Source organism: Ursus arctos, unplaced genomic scaffold (genome assembly GCF_023065955.2).
Source record: "Ursus arctos isolate Adak ecotype North America unplaced genomic scaffold, UrsArc2.0 scaffold_25, whole genome shotgun sequence".
Classification (NCBI taxonomy): domain Eukaryota; kingdom Metazoa; phylum Chordata; class Mammalia; order Carnivora; family Ursidae; genus Ursus; species Ursus arctos.
Genome location: NW_026622930.1, coordinates 8,854,544 through 8,870,685, shown reverse-complemented (window position 1 = coordinate 8,870,685; position 16,142 = coordinate 8,854,544). Strand labels below are relative to the sequence as shown.

The 16,142-nt window shown below is 47.0% G+C and overlaps 1 non-coding gene across 1 annotated transcript; it reads right to left on the bottom strand.

Moving 5' to 3' along the window:
• Window positions 1–10,395: 10,395 nt before the first annotated feature.
• LOC113267476 (U6 spliceosomal RNA) lies at window positions 10,396–10,502 on the bottom strand. Its single transcript, XR_003320819.2, has one exon. It is a non-coding gene; the product is annotated as a U6 spliceosomal RNA (small nuclear RNA).
• Window positions 10,503–16,142: the final 5,640 nt, after the last annotated feature.

Below are 16,142 nucleotides of genomic sequence, written 5' to 3'. Positions count from 1 at the left end.
CGCTGGTCCATGAGGGCCCCTCCCAGTACTGGTTAATTAAACTTCAGGGCCTGCGGTCCGCTTCTGTGCTGAATCACAGCTTATCTTCAACTGGTTTCTAGGGCAGAAAAGCTGCGACACTGGAGGTTGAGGTGAATTTTAATTACTGGTTGAGTGTTTTCCACCCTGGGAGGAAGCTGTGATCGGCCCATGTCAGGAGCAGGATGCCGGGGGGCGGGGGGGCGGGCGGGGGGGGGGGGTGAAGGAGGGAGGTGGACCTCCCCTGGGGGTTCTGTGTGAAGCTCAGAGAAGGCAGACGAGACTGTGGCAGAAGCCGGGGGGGAGAATCAGTCCCTACCTTCCTGGGGCTCAGTCTGACCACAGAGCCAGGGACCGAGCTTCAGGGATGAATGCAACTGAGGCCAAAGCTCGGCCAGAGAAGGAGGGGGTGGCTGTCCTGCAGCGGGGTGATCCAGGCAGGCTTCCCGGAGGAAGACTCAGGGTAGCAGAATCCTCACCTTTACCTGACACTCTGCCATCTTCGCAGCAATTTACCTCACAGATTGTAAATGAAATACACGATGTGATGTAAAACTTGACCCTGACCGCAAGCCGTGGAGAAAGGCAGGTCGGGGACTGCTGTCCCTGTCACTCTGGGTAAGGAAGCTGGGCCCCGGCGCTGCCACTTCTGACTACAGACCAGTGCACGTGGCCGGGGCCCAGCTGGTCTGTAGTCAGAAGTGGCAGCACCGGGGCCGGAGCCCGTGTCCCCCCGGGGTCCCCATCCATTCTCCCCTCCTCTGCGTGGCCAGGCGGAGGCTGTGGGGGTGGGAGAAATGAACAGACGCGAGAGTGGCTGAGGAGAGAGAACAGACAGAACTTGGTGAGCAGACGTCGGCAGCAGGGAGAGGGGGAGTGAAGGACGCCTCTCAGGGTCTTGGTGGGGCCAACCGATCCTGAGCTGGGAGCATGCAGGGAGGCAGACAGCTAGGGTCAGTAAAGTGAGGATTCGATGCTGACCGTTGAGTTCCAGATGCACGTGCAACATCCAAGCGAGGCCTCCTGTAAGCAGGTGCTGTGAGGGTCTAGAGAAAGATCTGGGTGAATTCATAGCCTGGGGAGTCAGCAGAGAAGTGGTCATTGCAGCCAGGAGAAGACAGAAGAGAGAACTATCTCGAGCTTCCGTACTTCCGTACAGGGCCACACAGAAGATATTGGCTCTGCAGGCCATATGGTCTTTGCAGCGACTGTGCTCTTGGAGCCTGAAAAAAAGCATTTCAACAGAGGAACCATGACATAGGGAATCGGTCCAGGGCTGCCGGGAGGACTGAAGACAGGTAACTCAGAGAATGAGAACTCCCCCAGCCTGGAGGGCTGAAATAAGGAGTCAGTGTTGGCAGAGCTCAGGGACCAGGACTGTCTGGTAGGAGTTAGACTTAGGAAAGAAAATAATCATCAGTATCTCTAATATCTCGGAAATCTCTCAAACCTAACGCCCTTCTCTCCCAATCCCACCAGCCCCTGCCTGGGGTTCCACATCTTGGCACTTGAAAACACCATCTGTTAAGTTGCCCAAGCCGGAAAGCCCGGTGTCCCTCTGACCGCTCTCCTTCCCTCAGCCCCACGCCACGCCAACCCATAGTGACTGTGAAGAAGCTTGGTCAGACATGCACCTGGAATCCTTCCAGACTCCATGTCTTCTCAGGTCCACCACCACTCCCTAGTCGACACCGCCATCATCTCACCTGGGGTGCACGATTGTCAACTAGCTGGACTCTCAGAGTCCACTCTTGCCTAATCCGCTCGCTTTTCCACACAGTAATCAGGGTGAACTTTTAATGAAATACAGCAGGTCATTCTCCCACTTAAAACTCTGCAACGGCTCTCCTTTGCTCCCAGACTAAACGCCAATGCCTGGCTATAGCCCTTAATATGCTACCTAATCCTTCCTTGCTGACCTTGCAAATCTCAGGGCTCATGATCATGGTGAGGACACAGCATGCCTGAGCGGGGAGGAGCTAGTCTACATGGGGGAACGCATCCCACAGTGATAGCCTGGGGAAGGGCAGTGGGATATGAAACAGAATACAGGAGATTGTTGGTATGGGGACCCTAAACTGTGATTCTGAATTCAGTATTTTGCTAGGGACACCAGGAGTAGGTCCTAATGTTCTCTTAGAGGCTCCCTGAACTTGGATGTGGCAATGGCCTGTGGTCAATGAAACAGAGATGCTGGCACTTCCTTGCCACAGTATAGAGGAAGTGGTCAGAGGCTCCGGGAGGTGGAAATGCTAGAATGGATTTATTAGAAGAGACCAGAGGAACCTGCCCCCATCCACCAGGCCACGTTCTCTGGGGGGGCTAGAGGCCTCCATTCACTAAGGCACAAATGAGGCGCTGATGAGGGGCGCCCATGCCTTTGAAAGCTCCGGGTGGGCTGTCCCTGTAGGCCAGGACTGACAGAGATGCTGCAATGGAAATATCTGTGGGCAGGATGGGATTCTGCAACGGCCGAGGCCTGCTGACAGAACCAAACCAACAAGCCAGACGGACGTGGTGACCACAGTAGGAAAGCCAGGGATTTGCTGGAAGGGGATTTGTGGCTATGGCTAATAGACCAGGCTGCTTCTAGAAATGAGATCAATGAACAGCTGACTAGCGTGTTGTTAGGCTCGGGGAGGAGGAGGAAGAGGAGGAGGGGGGAAGAGGAGGACAGGGATGAAGAGGAGGAGGAGGAGGAAAGGAGGAGGAGAAGGAAGAAAAAAACCCACCATCGAGCTGAAGTCTGACCTCAGTCGTCACAAAGGGAAATCATGACCCCTCACCCAGTTTCCAGACAGTTCAGACTCTGAGGAAGGTCCCTGCAAAGCCACTGCAAGTATATATTCTCCAGTTCCTCCGAAGCGACCTGTACCCATTTCCACGAGACACTCTGCACCAGGGAAAGGGAAATAAATCCCCAGCCTTCTGGAGGACTGCTGGACATGGGGTCCTAGCTGCTATGGATGGCAGGGGACAGGAGATCCCATGATGGCTCTCTGCTTGGAGAGGACACTTAGGGAAGCCAGGTGTCAAACGGAATCCTGGCCAGTCTGTCTAGCTCTAGGAGGAAAACGGATCCCCCCTGTGGCGGTCTCTGTGGTCCCTGAAGGTATAATTGGGGAATTCTTAGCAGCTGGAAGGACCCTTACTCTGGTTCCCTGACCTGTGGGGTAGGAGCCACTCTGGGAGGATGGGCCAAGTGGAACCCCCTGACGCAGCCCCTTCTATGCCTCCTCTCACCCCTACCCCCAGCTTAGATAATGCATCAGAAGCAATACTGTATCTCGGGAGGCATTGATGCATGCCCGGAAACAAGGCTGAGAGGAGTGGTGGTTCCATCCATAACTGGTCCCTAGTCAATCCACCAGTTTAACTTCTTGGCGGGGGGTGTATGGAGAAAGATGAAGAATGGTTGTCTTAACAAGATCCGACAGATGGGGTGGCTGAAACAACATTTATTTCTCATGGTTGTGGAGGCTGGGAAGCCCAAGGTCAATGCACCGGCAGACCCAAGGTCGGCGAGACCCCGCTCCCTGGTTTGCAGATGACCCTCTTCTTGCTGCACGCTCACACGTTAGAGAGAGGAGAGAGGAAGCCAGGTCTCTCAAGTCTGTCCTGGAAGAGCACTAATCCCATCATGAGGGCCCCACCCTCCTGTTCTAAGCAGCTCCCAAAGACCCCGCTTCCAAATGCCATCATGCTGGGGATTAGGGTGTCAACATAGGAATTTGGGGGGGACACAAACATGCAGTCCACGGTGGGGGCAGATGATGGTAGCCCCATCACACCTCTCATACCAGGTATCCTCACCGGCACAAATCAGTTTCTTGTTTTTGGTATATGCCCCCTGATCTGCACCGTGCAGTCTCACTCCCCATCCACCCAGAGGATGGAAACAGTCTGCCTTTAGGCGGAAGGCAAGCCCACACAGTCATGGTCTTGCCCCAGACAACTCTCCTGGACCTTGAGCCTTGGCGTTTCATGGGACGTGAGGCTGGTCGACTATATGGAAGACTTCACGCGACTGGACCCGGTGAAGAGGACGTGGCAGGTACCGCGGCCGCCCTCGTAGGCTACACGGTGTCAGAGAAGGGAGACAACCCCTCCCCGCCGAGGGTTCAGTGCTGCTACTGTAGGCAAGTATTTAGCGTCCCGTGGTCTGCGGCCTGACAGGACATCTCCTCTCAGCTAAAACGCTGCCTGTTTGGAGCGGGGCCCAGAGGCAGTTCGGGCTCTGCAAATATCTGTTCTGCCCTTAGCGCTGAAGGATCGGGCACATCTAACGACAGTCATCACAGGAGCCACACCGGGTCAGAGCAGCACTCCCAAGGGTAGCCTGTGCTGTCTTCAAAAGCCAAGGAAGGGGCGCCTGGGTGGCTCAGTCGGTGAAGCGTCTGCTTTCAGCTCAGGTCATGATCCCAGGGTCCAGGGATCAAGTCCCGCATCGGGCTCCCTGCTCAGTGGGCGCCTGCCTGTCCCTCTGCCTCTCTCCCCCTCCCCCCTTCTGTATGTAGCTGGCTGCCATTTACCGCCCCAAAAAACTCATTAAAGGGTACAACACAGCTCGTCAGGTTTTTATAAACACAGAAAACAAAGCCTGTAATGACACACTCAGAAATAAAAACAGGAGCCAGTCCCCTGTGATGGGCTCCTGGTTTGGGGCGTGGTCAAAGGGATTTTATTTGTAATGTTTTATTTTCTTAGGAGGACCATGTAACTTACATCTCACGAGTGCAGAAGCTGATACTAAGGCATTAAAAAATAATCACCCCCCCCCAAAAGCAACTACTTACAAATGGTTCTGCACCTGCTTACCTAAATCCCTTCACCGCCAGTACCGTATTCCTCAGCACTTACCACCTAGAGCAGGGCCAGGAAACTCCGGCTCCCAGAGCCCCATGTGGCCCGTCACCTGTTTCTACAAACCAGGTTCTCTGAGAACCGAGCCACGCTCGTCATTTCCGTGTTGTACGGGGCTGCCTTCCATAGAACAAGGGCAGAGTGGTGACAACAGAAGCTGTTACGGCCCATAAAGCCAAAATATTTACTGTGTGGCCCTTTACAGAAAAGGTCTGCTGATCTCTGACCAGACTCCTTAACTGGTTTCTCTGGTACCTTCTCCCTGGTCCAGGCTTAGTGTGGGTGTTCCCTCCCGGGAGGGGCCTGCCTGGATCGGCCGTCCACAGCCAGCCCTTCCTGCGTTCCTGATCTCCGCCCTCCATCACCCCATCGCGGTGCTTCCTCTCGGGCTGGAACCCGCACCCCGGAGAGCTCTGCACCTGCGCGCCTAGCCCAGGGCCAAGGACAGAATACTGGAAGCCGGAAACACCGTGTACTAACTTTGGACAGGTAACCGTGTCTCTGAGGCTGCTTCTCCACCAGGGAATGGGGGTAACGAAAGTACTGATTTCCTGGTGAGGCTACAAGGAGATAATCCATATTAATCGCGTATCACGGCAGCTAGCACACTGTCATGACTTGTTAGCCTAACTCCCTTTCTTGACCGAGGAAGTGGCTGAGGTGCAGGGAGGAGCTGGCGTGACTCGTTCCTACCGCACGTTAGTCAGTAGTTGGGACCGCAACGCAGCCTCCACACTCCACTGCGGCCCACACCTTCCTCCTCGCACTGCCAACCAGTGGAGGGCTTCCCTGGAGCCTCCCCTAGGAACCCTAGGAACTGTATACACTTAAAAATAGTAAAAACTGGAACGCCTGGGTGGCTCAGTTGGTTAAGCGTCTGCCCTCGACTCAGGTCGTGATCCCAGGGTCCTGGGATCGAGCCCCACGTCAGGCTCCTTGCTCAGGAAGTAGCCTTCCTCTCCCTCTGCCTGCTGCTCCCCCTGCTCGTTCGTGCTCTCTCTCTCTGACAAATAAATAAATAAAATCTTAAAAAAAAAAAAAAAAAAGTAAAAACCGTGCCTGAAAGAAATTCAGGATATGGTATTTACAAATCTGTCTTTAAGGATCATGCAGAAATAGGACAATAAAAATGCGCAATATACAAGTTTCATTCTTTTCTTTATATATGCAAAAAACCTTTAAGTAGCCACAAAGCTAATACTACAGTGTTATTTCAAGTGTACCTTCTCCTTCTGTGGCATTAACACCTGGATAAATTCACTCTTAGGTAGCCTGGAGCAAACGGGGGCTGGGGGATGCTTGTCACCCTGCTCAACAGTCTCCCAGGAAAGCAGAAATGCTGAAAAAAGGCAGTTGTAACTTGGAGCAAAAATCAACCTAATTATTCGTGATTATATGTCATGTTTTTAAAGGCAAGCCCTTCAATACGCCAATTGTGTGATCCTTTTTTTAACAGAGCAAACTGCATTGTTCTTGCAACATTTCTTCGTCTCTAGCTACAAACCAAGAGTCATTCTTTCCCCCCTGTTTAAATTATATTAATCGAAATAAAAGAACAGGCACTGACATTTGGTTTGTCCCTCAATACTTTTTATGACTCTTTACAAAGTAAAATAATCTTAGAAAGTTTTTGATCTTTTTTTCCTCTTAAGAACACTGTTAATGATCCTTCCCATGAAATACAGAACGTATCATAAAGAAGGAATACTGATTTTTACTACATCTACTATTTGCTAGACTTCCCATCTGCTGGCTCATTTAATCTTCAAAACAACCTCCTGAAATAGGTTTCGATGTGCCCATCTTATTACAGGTAAGGAACCGGAGCCTCTGGGAGGTGAAGCGCTTTACCATGGGTTTGAGTAAGAAAGCGGTCGACTGGGGCGCCTAGGGTGGCTCAGTCGGTAAGCGGTTAAGCGTCTGCCTTTGGCTCAGGGCGTGATCCCAGAAGTCCTGGGATTGAGCCCCACATCAGGCTCCTCCGCTTCTTCCTCTCCCACTCCCCTGCTTGTGTTCCCTCTCTCGCTGGCTGTCTGTCAAAAAAATAAAATCTTTAAAGAAAAGAAAAAAAAAAGCGGTTGAGTGACATTCTGTCTAAGCCTGTTGTCTTCCGAGAGTGCAACAGCAGCACCGTGACCGACAGCGTGGACCAGAGCCAGAAGCCTGCTTTACTCCACACCTGCTACTTACCAGCTCTGTGAACTTAGGGCAAAGTGTGGAATTGAAGATGCTCATTTGTGTAAAAGAACATCATTATAATAATCACCCCCTGACGGGTAGGTTCTCAGAATGGTTCTTCTTTTCTGTCTTTTTAATTTTGTTATTATGTTATGTTAGCCACGCGGGCTGGCTCTCAGTCCTGGGCCTGGCTCAGGCCCCTCTCCTGGCCTTTGCTCACTCCTGGAGAACACAAGGACTTCCCACAGCAGACCCGCATCCCACCTAATTTCCAGTAAGCCTTCCTCCGTGGCTGATGTTCATACCAACTCTCTCGCCCTTCTTCCTTCTCAACTCAAACACTCCGAGTGGGGCTACTAGGAAGAAAGGAGACAAAAAGAGAAAGAAAAGAGAGAACCCGTAATTGGCCACAGCAGCTCTGGCTCCTAGGAGACACACACGGTTCCTTCTTGGAATAGTCTTTTATTTAGCAAAACCCAGGGATGTGGCCTTGAATCACTGAAAAGCTAGCCCCAGGCAAACAGAACCAAGTTGTTCTGCGCAATAAAGTAAGAATGTTAGTTTTTCAAGGATCAGCTACGCGAAGGGTCTGTGGAGGAGGGGGGAGCCCAGAAAGACTGAGGTGATGGGCTTAGTGGGGAGCAGAGGGATGCTGTTGTAACACTAAGAGATTTTTTCAAAGCAAGTATCTAATATCCCACTTCAAGGCGTTAGTCTGAATGGTCACCCACAAACCTCCCCAAACCCTCACACTTCATTCCCAACAGGCCCCCAAAGTCTGTCCCCTGCAGCCCGGTGGTGAAGGCATCTGAGCCGGGCCCGGTGGGAGGTGGAGTGATGGGTGTGGAACAAGAAGGAGAGGCAGGGGAGAGCATCCAGGAACCAAACTAAATCAGATGTTGCAGCTCTGAAGGAAAGGGTGAGGACGCCGAGAAGTGTGAGACCCCACTGAGTCTCCAGAGAGACAGTGAACGGTGATATGGAGGTGGCGGGAGTCAGGCTAAATTAAATCTTGTCTGAAAGGACAGAGTTCCCTGACTGACGTATAGATTACAGCAAATGCAGGGGATTTCACGATGAACCAGACAGAATTATCAAATTACAAGCAGAGTTTATTATTTTTCTACAGGACGCACAAAATGTGCATGAGCCTTAGAAGATGAAGGTTTACTGTGCGTGTCCACGACCCTCAAGGGTTAGAGGGTCAGCAGAAATGAGACATTCAGATATTTAACCCAGTATAATCCAACGTAACAGGTAGCGACATGGACGTGACTTCTTGGTGTCCTCGGCTGGTGGGTGATGAGGCCAGTGCTGGGGGGGAGGCACCATCAGGTCAGAGCAGCACCAGCCAAGTTCCCTAGATTCCAGCATTATTTGGTCCTCCAAGCCCAGAGGCCCAGGCCATCAGCACCTCAACCAATGAACCTGCTGTGTAAGGACCACAGCACCTGGACCAGGTTCCACAGCTGAGTTTGTGCAAAGAGCTCTTCCATATTGAAACGTTCCATTTAATAGTTTCAAGGGCTATTGACTTTGTACCTCAAAGCTATTAATGGGCATTATGGTAAAGTGTTTGTGAGAGCATTTTCTTGGAAGAGACCTCACTTAAATTTGTAAATGGTGTTTGCCATAGGAGGTTCACATGCCAACGCTAGGAGGATTCACTCATGGACAATGACTTCACTGGACCAGTTCACATTAACTCATCTGGTGTAAAAAGATGGGAAAGAATCTCCTAGAATTAATATACCTCTAAAGGTACTTCCCCTTTGTAAATAAAGTTGTTTTGTGAGCAAAATACAATGACACGAACGAAGCAACTTTAAAACACAGTAAGGGGGCGCCTAGGTGGCACAGCAGTTAAGTGTCTGCCTTCGGCTCAGGGCGTGATCCCAGCGATCTGGGATCGAGCCCCACATCAGGCTCTTCTGCTATGAGCCTGCTTCTTCCTCTCCCACTCCCCCTGCTTGTGTTCCCTCTCTCGCTGGCTGTCTCTATCTCTGTCGAATAAATAAATAAAATCTTTAAAAAAATAAAAATAAAAAATTAAAAAAAAAAAAAACACAGTAAGGATCAGGGCAAGATGCAGACAGTGGCATGGCTTTCCAGTCTCCTCCAATTACAAAAACAAACAGAGTAACTGGGATAGAAAAAGGGAAATAGTATATAAAATGGAAACATAAAAAGAAAATTAGTAGAAGAAAAAGATCAAAAGGATTTAAGAGACAGTGATGGATACAGAAGAGAGGCAAAGACGATCCAACATATGTCTAACAGAACCCCCCTCCCCCCTCCCCTGCCCCCGCCGCTGACCCCGACAACAAAAGGAAAGAAAGTCAGAGTAAGGCAGTAGAGAGTAACAAATAAAAGCAACTATTAAAAACTTTCCTGAAAACAAACACACTGACTTGAACCTGTGTGTTTAAAGGGGACATGTTGTGGCTGGACTGGAACAGCCAACTCCAGGACATAGTCTATTAAAATTATTAGACTTCACTTCTGAATAGAAATCCTTTTGGCATAAGGTAAAATGACCAAGTAACTTAACAAGGTATTACACCTTCACAGAATACTTTAACGCTAAAACACAACGGAAGACATGAAGTAACACAGTACAGAGACCCCAAGAAAGAAAATGCGAGCCAATTTTTTTTTTTTTTTAATTTGGCCAAAGTGACCTTCAAGTGTGAAGGCTACAAACTGTGATGAAGTTGAGGGAATCAGGGAATCATGCTCCTGTGTGCCCTTCCTGAGTAATCTACTAACCAGTATGCTTCAGACAATCAAGAAAGGCTTGGAGAAGCTCTTCCTAAGAACTACTGATGAGCACTGAATATATTAACTGTAGAATGAAGAGTAGTGGGCCTAGGGTGAAAAAGACTTTGTATTTATCATACCCTCTGACGATGAAGATGTAATTCAGCTATCGAAAATGGGCAGAGAAGGGGAAAATTATACAGAAAGTAAGCTTGCTGGTTGCCTTAAAGGTTTCATTTAGCACTAAATAGATACCACATTAAATACTTTGGGGAGAAGGAGGAGAGTAAGTTAAGAAGAGGTTACTAATTTCAATATTGTTCATAGTAAGGGATTAAAAAAAGACCTACACCATCCAACCTGGTAGCCACCAGCTATCTGTGGCTATTTGAATATCAGTTAATTAACATTAAATAAAATTTTGAATTCAGTTTCTCAATTATAGTAGCCACAATTCACATTTCATTTCATATGCAGCTAGTAGCTTTCACACTGGAGAACACAAGTAAAGAACATGTTCATCATTATAGAAAGTTCTTTGGACGGTGTTACAACCGATAGCGTTTTGTTTTTTTTTTTAATCTGTAAAGCGTCAGGAATTTGTGTGTCCTCCTTGTGCAGGGGCCACGCTAATCTTCTCTGTATTGTTCCAATTTTAGTATACGTGCTGCCAACGCGAGCACAACCGATAGCATTTTTAAAAGGAGCAAGGATACCACCCTGAGATATTAGTATAAAGGTAACCATGGAAACAAAACATCTGATCCACGGTATTTGGTTACCACAGCCTGAGCAGACTACAGATAGGAATTCTCTACATATTGACCTAGAGACTCAACACAATCGCTTCTCAAATCTTCCCGACTTTGCTGCAGAAATTGACAAGCTGATCTTGAAATTCATATGGAAATTCAAGGCACCCAGATTAATGAAAACGATCTTGGAAAAGAACAAGGTTGGAGGACTCACACTTCTCAATTTCAAAATTTATCACAAAGATATAGTAATCAAGACAGTGTAGTACGGACACAAGGACAGATGTATATATATTAGCAGAAGAGAACTGAGAATCCAAAAACTAACCCATGCTTTTACAGCTGATTGATTTTCAATAAGAGTGCCAAGACAATTCAATTGGGGGGGGGCAGGAAATAGTCTTTCCAAGAAATGACACTGAGGCAACTAACTATACACATGGATCCCTACCTCATACCATACATAAAAATTAACTCAAAATGGACCATAGGCTTAATGTAGGAGTTTAAACCATAGGGGCCCCTGGGTGGCTCAGTTGGTTAAGCGTCTGCCTTTGCCTCAGGTTGTGATTCCAGGATCCTGGGATCAAGCACCACATCAGGCTCCCAGTTCAGTGGAGAGCCTGCTTCTCCCTCTCGTACTCTGCCTGCTTGTGTTCTCTCCCTCTGACAAATAAATAAATAAAATATTTTTTTAAAAAGAGTTTAAAACATAAACTCTTAAAAGAAAATGTAGAGCAAACATTTATGACCTTGGGTTAGGCAAAGCTTTCTTAGATATAATATTAAAAACACAAGTGATGAAAGAAAAAATAAATTAGAATTGATCAAAAGTAAGAAGTTTTATGTTTCAAGGACACCATCAGAGAAGAGAGAAGACAACACACAGATTAGGAGAAAATATTTGTAAATTGCATTTGATAAGGGAGTTGAATCCAAATATATTAAGAATTCTTATAATTCAGTATTAAAAAAAGAAAATAAGCCCATTTCAAAAAATAAGCAATAAATAAATCATGGAGATGTAATGTATAGCATGGTAGCTATAGTTAATCATACCGTACTGCATGTTTGAAGTTGCTAAGAAAGTAATCTTAGAAGTTCTCATCATAAAAAAATTTCATAACTATGTATGGTGATGGATGGTAACCAGCCTTATTGTGGTCATCATTTGGCAACAGATACAAACATTCAATCATTATGTGTCATACACCTGAAATACGCTATATGTCAATTATACGTCAATGAAAGAATAGGCAATTGATCTTAACAGGCATTTCTCCAAAGAAGATACACAAATAGCCAAAAAGTACATGAAAATGTATAGACATCCTTAGCCATCAGGGACGTGCAAATCAACACCACAATGAGGTATCATTTTACACTGACTGGATGGCTAGAATCAAAAAGCCACATAATAATAAGTGTTGACAAGGACGTGGAGAAACTGGAACCCTCACACACTGCTGGTGGGAATGTGCAGCCACTTTGGGAAACAGTCTGGTAATTCCTCAAAAAGTCAAGAACAAGTTACCAGAAGACCCAGTAATTCCACTCCCAGGTACGTAACCAAGAGAAATAAAAACATATGTCCACCCAAAAACTTAGACATCAATGTTCGTAGCAGTATTATTTATAAGAGGCAAAAAGCGGAAATAACCAAATGTCCATGAACTTATAAAATGTGGACCATTCATCTGATGTAGTATTATTCAGTCATAAAACGGAATGAGATACTGATACATGCTAAAACATGTATGAACTTTGAAAATACTACGGTAAAGAATGCAGTCACAGAAGAGTGCATAGTGTCGATTCCATTTCTATGAAACATCCAGAACAGGCACGCCCATGAGGCGGGAAGGAGATTAGTGACTGTCTGGTGCTAAGAAGTCTGGGGGCCTTATGGAGGCATTGCTAGTGCTTCTGGGGTATCTTTTTGAGGTAATGAAAAGGTTCTAAAATTAATCATGGTGATGGTGGCACGAACCTGTGAATATGCAAAAAACAATCGACTTGCACACTTTAAATATGTGAATTGTATGGAATGTCAATTATATTTAAATAAAACTGCTATATATCTACATAGAAATTTTAGAAAGGATGGGGGCGCCTGGATGGCACAGCGGTTAAGCGTCTGCCTTCGGCTCAGGGCGTGATCGCGGTGTTATGGGATCGAGCCCCACATCAGGCTCTTCCGCTATGAGCCTGCTTCTTCCTCTCCCACTCCCCCTGCTTGTGTTCCCTCTCTCGCTGGCTGTCTCTATCTCTGTCAAATAAATAAATAAAATCTTAAAAAAAAAAAAAAAGAAATTTTAGAAAGGATATAAATTAAGTACCCAATTAAAATAGCAAGGAAAATGGGAAAGGAAAACAAAAAAGTACCGAAATAAAGAATGAAAGATAAAAACAGACATCAATGAGATAGAAAACCAAAAAAAATTAAAAAACAGAATAAACAAATGAATCAAAAAGTTGGTTCTTTGGGAAATAAAATAGATGAACTTGAGGTGCCTGGGTGGCTCAGTTGGTTAAGCGTCTGCCTTCGACTCAGGTCATGATCCCAGGGTGCTGGGATCAAGTCCCACACTGGGCTCCCTGCTAAGCAGGGAGTCTGCTTCTCCCTCTGCCCCTCCCCCTGCTCATGTGCACGTGCTCTCTCTCTCTCTCAAAAAAATAAACTTCTTTAAAGTAGATGAACTTATTTTACAAAGTGGGATAAAACACACAAAAAAAGACAAAATAATAAATGACAAGGGGCAATCATCACCCAGACAGAATATGAAAAGCCATGAGACTATTTTAAATAACTCTGAAAATAAAATACAAAACCTAGAGGAAATTTATGCTTTCCTAGGAAAATTGATTTAACTTAAACTGACCCCAGTAGAGAGCGAAAGCTTGAACAGACCAATTTTCATAGAAATAGAAAATCGTAGAACTGCTCTTTCTAAAGAGGGACCAGCTTGAATGGGTTCATAAAAGGAATTCTACCAAGCTTAAAAAAAAATTCCAATGGTACTTACACTATTATAGGATGTAACACAAGGAAAGTCTCCAAGTTATTTTTATAAAGCAGATATAACTTTGATGCCAAAACCTGACAAACACTGAGGGGGGTGGTGGAGAGAAAAAACTCCAGATCACTTCTGTTACAATGCAAAAATGCTAAATAAAATATCAGCAGAGAGATCCACCGTAACACCTTATTTATCATGACCACGTGGGGTTTATTCCAGGAATGCAAGAAAGAGTCAATAACTGAATAGTAATAGGGCATTATTAGAGTGCAAGGAAAGTATCATATGATCATCTCCTTAGATATGGAAAAGGCATGTAACAAAACTCAATAACCATTCAAGTTAAAATTCTGAAAAGGGAATTGAGAGATACTTCTTTGGCATGACACAATACAAATATTTCAGCTCCAAAGCCAGGATCATGCTTAATGGGGAAACTCTAGAGGCTCTCCTGATAAAATTCTGAAAATAAAAGAATGCCCAGCACCTCCACTACTTACCCATAGCCCTGGAGTATTCGACAAGAGAAAGGAGTTCAAACCAAGAATTAGGAAGGAAGAGGTCAGCATCTCTCTCTTTGTAGCTATTATCATTATACATCTGGAATACCCAAAGACTAAATTAAAACCACTATAAATAATGAGATAATTTAGGAATATAGCAGGCTATAAAACTGACATACGGGAAATAAGAACAGGCATTTTATACACGCATGGGTACAGGTGCAACCCTTCAAGCAACATCCCGTTCAAGATGACAAAAGGAAAGACACCCTTACGATACTAAAAATAAATAAAAAGCCCGAGAAGAGCTTCAACAAGAATGTGCCAAACCTTTATGAGTAAAACTATAAAGCATTCCTGAGAGACACAGTGGAGACTTAAATGAAAAGCGAGATACTATTCTCGGACAGGATGACTTCGCATCATCAACATGCCCAAGGCTCAGAGAGGACAGGCTGACGCGGGGCCTCCAGGACGGATGGCAGGCTGACAACACCAGAGCCCACCGATCACTCTCACTGCCACCCAGAGTGCGGTAACCCGACGTGGGCGCTTCCTGACCCGACTCCAGGAGCCGTATACACGGCCCCACCTATGCGGGATTCGCGCCCAAAGAATTAAAGCACAGTCTAATCAAGTCTGTCAATTTAACTGCAGTTTCCAGGAAACAGGAAGAGGAGAAGCATAGGAAGGATATTCTGGGAGGCCATGAACCAAACCCAGAAGGTCTACAGGGCCATTTACCTGCATAGATGACGAGAGACCTGAGACACGGCAACCACATGCTGTCTGTGCCTTGGTTTAAATCAACTGAGGAAAGACACTGGCCATCAGTGAGGACATCTGAAAACAGACTGGGTATGAGAGGGTATTAAAGAATTAGTTAATTTTGTCAGGTGTGATAATGGCCTGGTGGCTATCAGGGATAAAGTCTCGTCTGTAAAGATACTTAAGAAAATGCTTGCGGCTAACGTACTTCAGCCAAACAAGCAAACAAAATAAAACGGATCCCATTTTGTGTGTGTGTGTGGGGGGGGAGGAAGCAGGATGGGCCCATTATTAAAAACTGCAGGGGTGGCTGTGAGCGACACTGACACACGTGTGCGCCCCGGGTTCATCTCTGTTCGCTTCAGGAATGTTGTTCCTTTGACTGTACCCCCCTCCGCCCCTAGTTCTACCTCATTGGTTTGTCCCCTTCTGCGCGCATACCCAGGCTCATTACCCCCAACTCAACCCGCCCTGGAAGCCAGGCTTCTCCGAGCCCCCCTAACAAAGCTCAGAGGTGGGTCAACCCTCCTGACTTCCTTTCCTCTCTGCTCCCACCCCTGTCACAGCACCGGAACTTTCCTTCAGAACGTCACCACCCGTCTCCAGGTGACCAGATCCCACGGTCGGTCACTCCCTCTTTACCCAGCCCCCAACACCGTGCGTTCTGAGGTCCCCTTCTAAAAACACGTTCTTCTCCAGCTTCCAAAGACACCACCCCCTCTGCCTAAGTGACCTCCGTCAGGGCCCGGCTTTAACGATCATGTGTCTTTTAATGTCTCCTACATTTGTCATTTCAGTCCCGACCTGCCTTCTGGAGCCCTGCTCAGTCAACAGCCCATCGGCAAGCCTCCGCGACTCAACCCCACGCTAAACCCCAACTCTGCCACTTGCCCCTTTGCCCAAGTCTCATCCCTGCCTCCGGTGGCAGCATCTCCGTCCCCGCTGCTTTGCCGGCCAAAGCCCTGTCCCTCTTGCCATGGAACACGGAGGTTCTGTGCTGTATTTACAGTTCATTCGTTAGGGCCACTTACTCCGATAAAACAGCCTCTCTTTTAATGAGTAGAAATCCTTTTGCCTTTTCTAATTTCCACAGCAAATTAAACGGGCACCGCGCACACCACTTCCTCTCCCTGGGACTCCCTCCCCTGCTTTAAGAATCTAGCTTTCTCTCATTTCTGAGGTCCAATCTTAGAGGCTGCCTCCAGAGACGGGAATCTCTTCCCCATCCACCCTAACTCACCATCAGATTACCCTGTTCTCTTTCCTCCATAGGACAG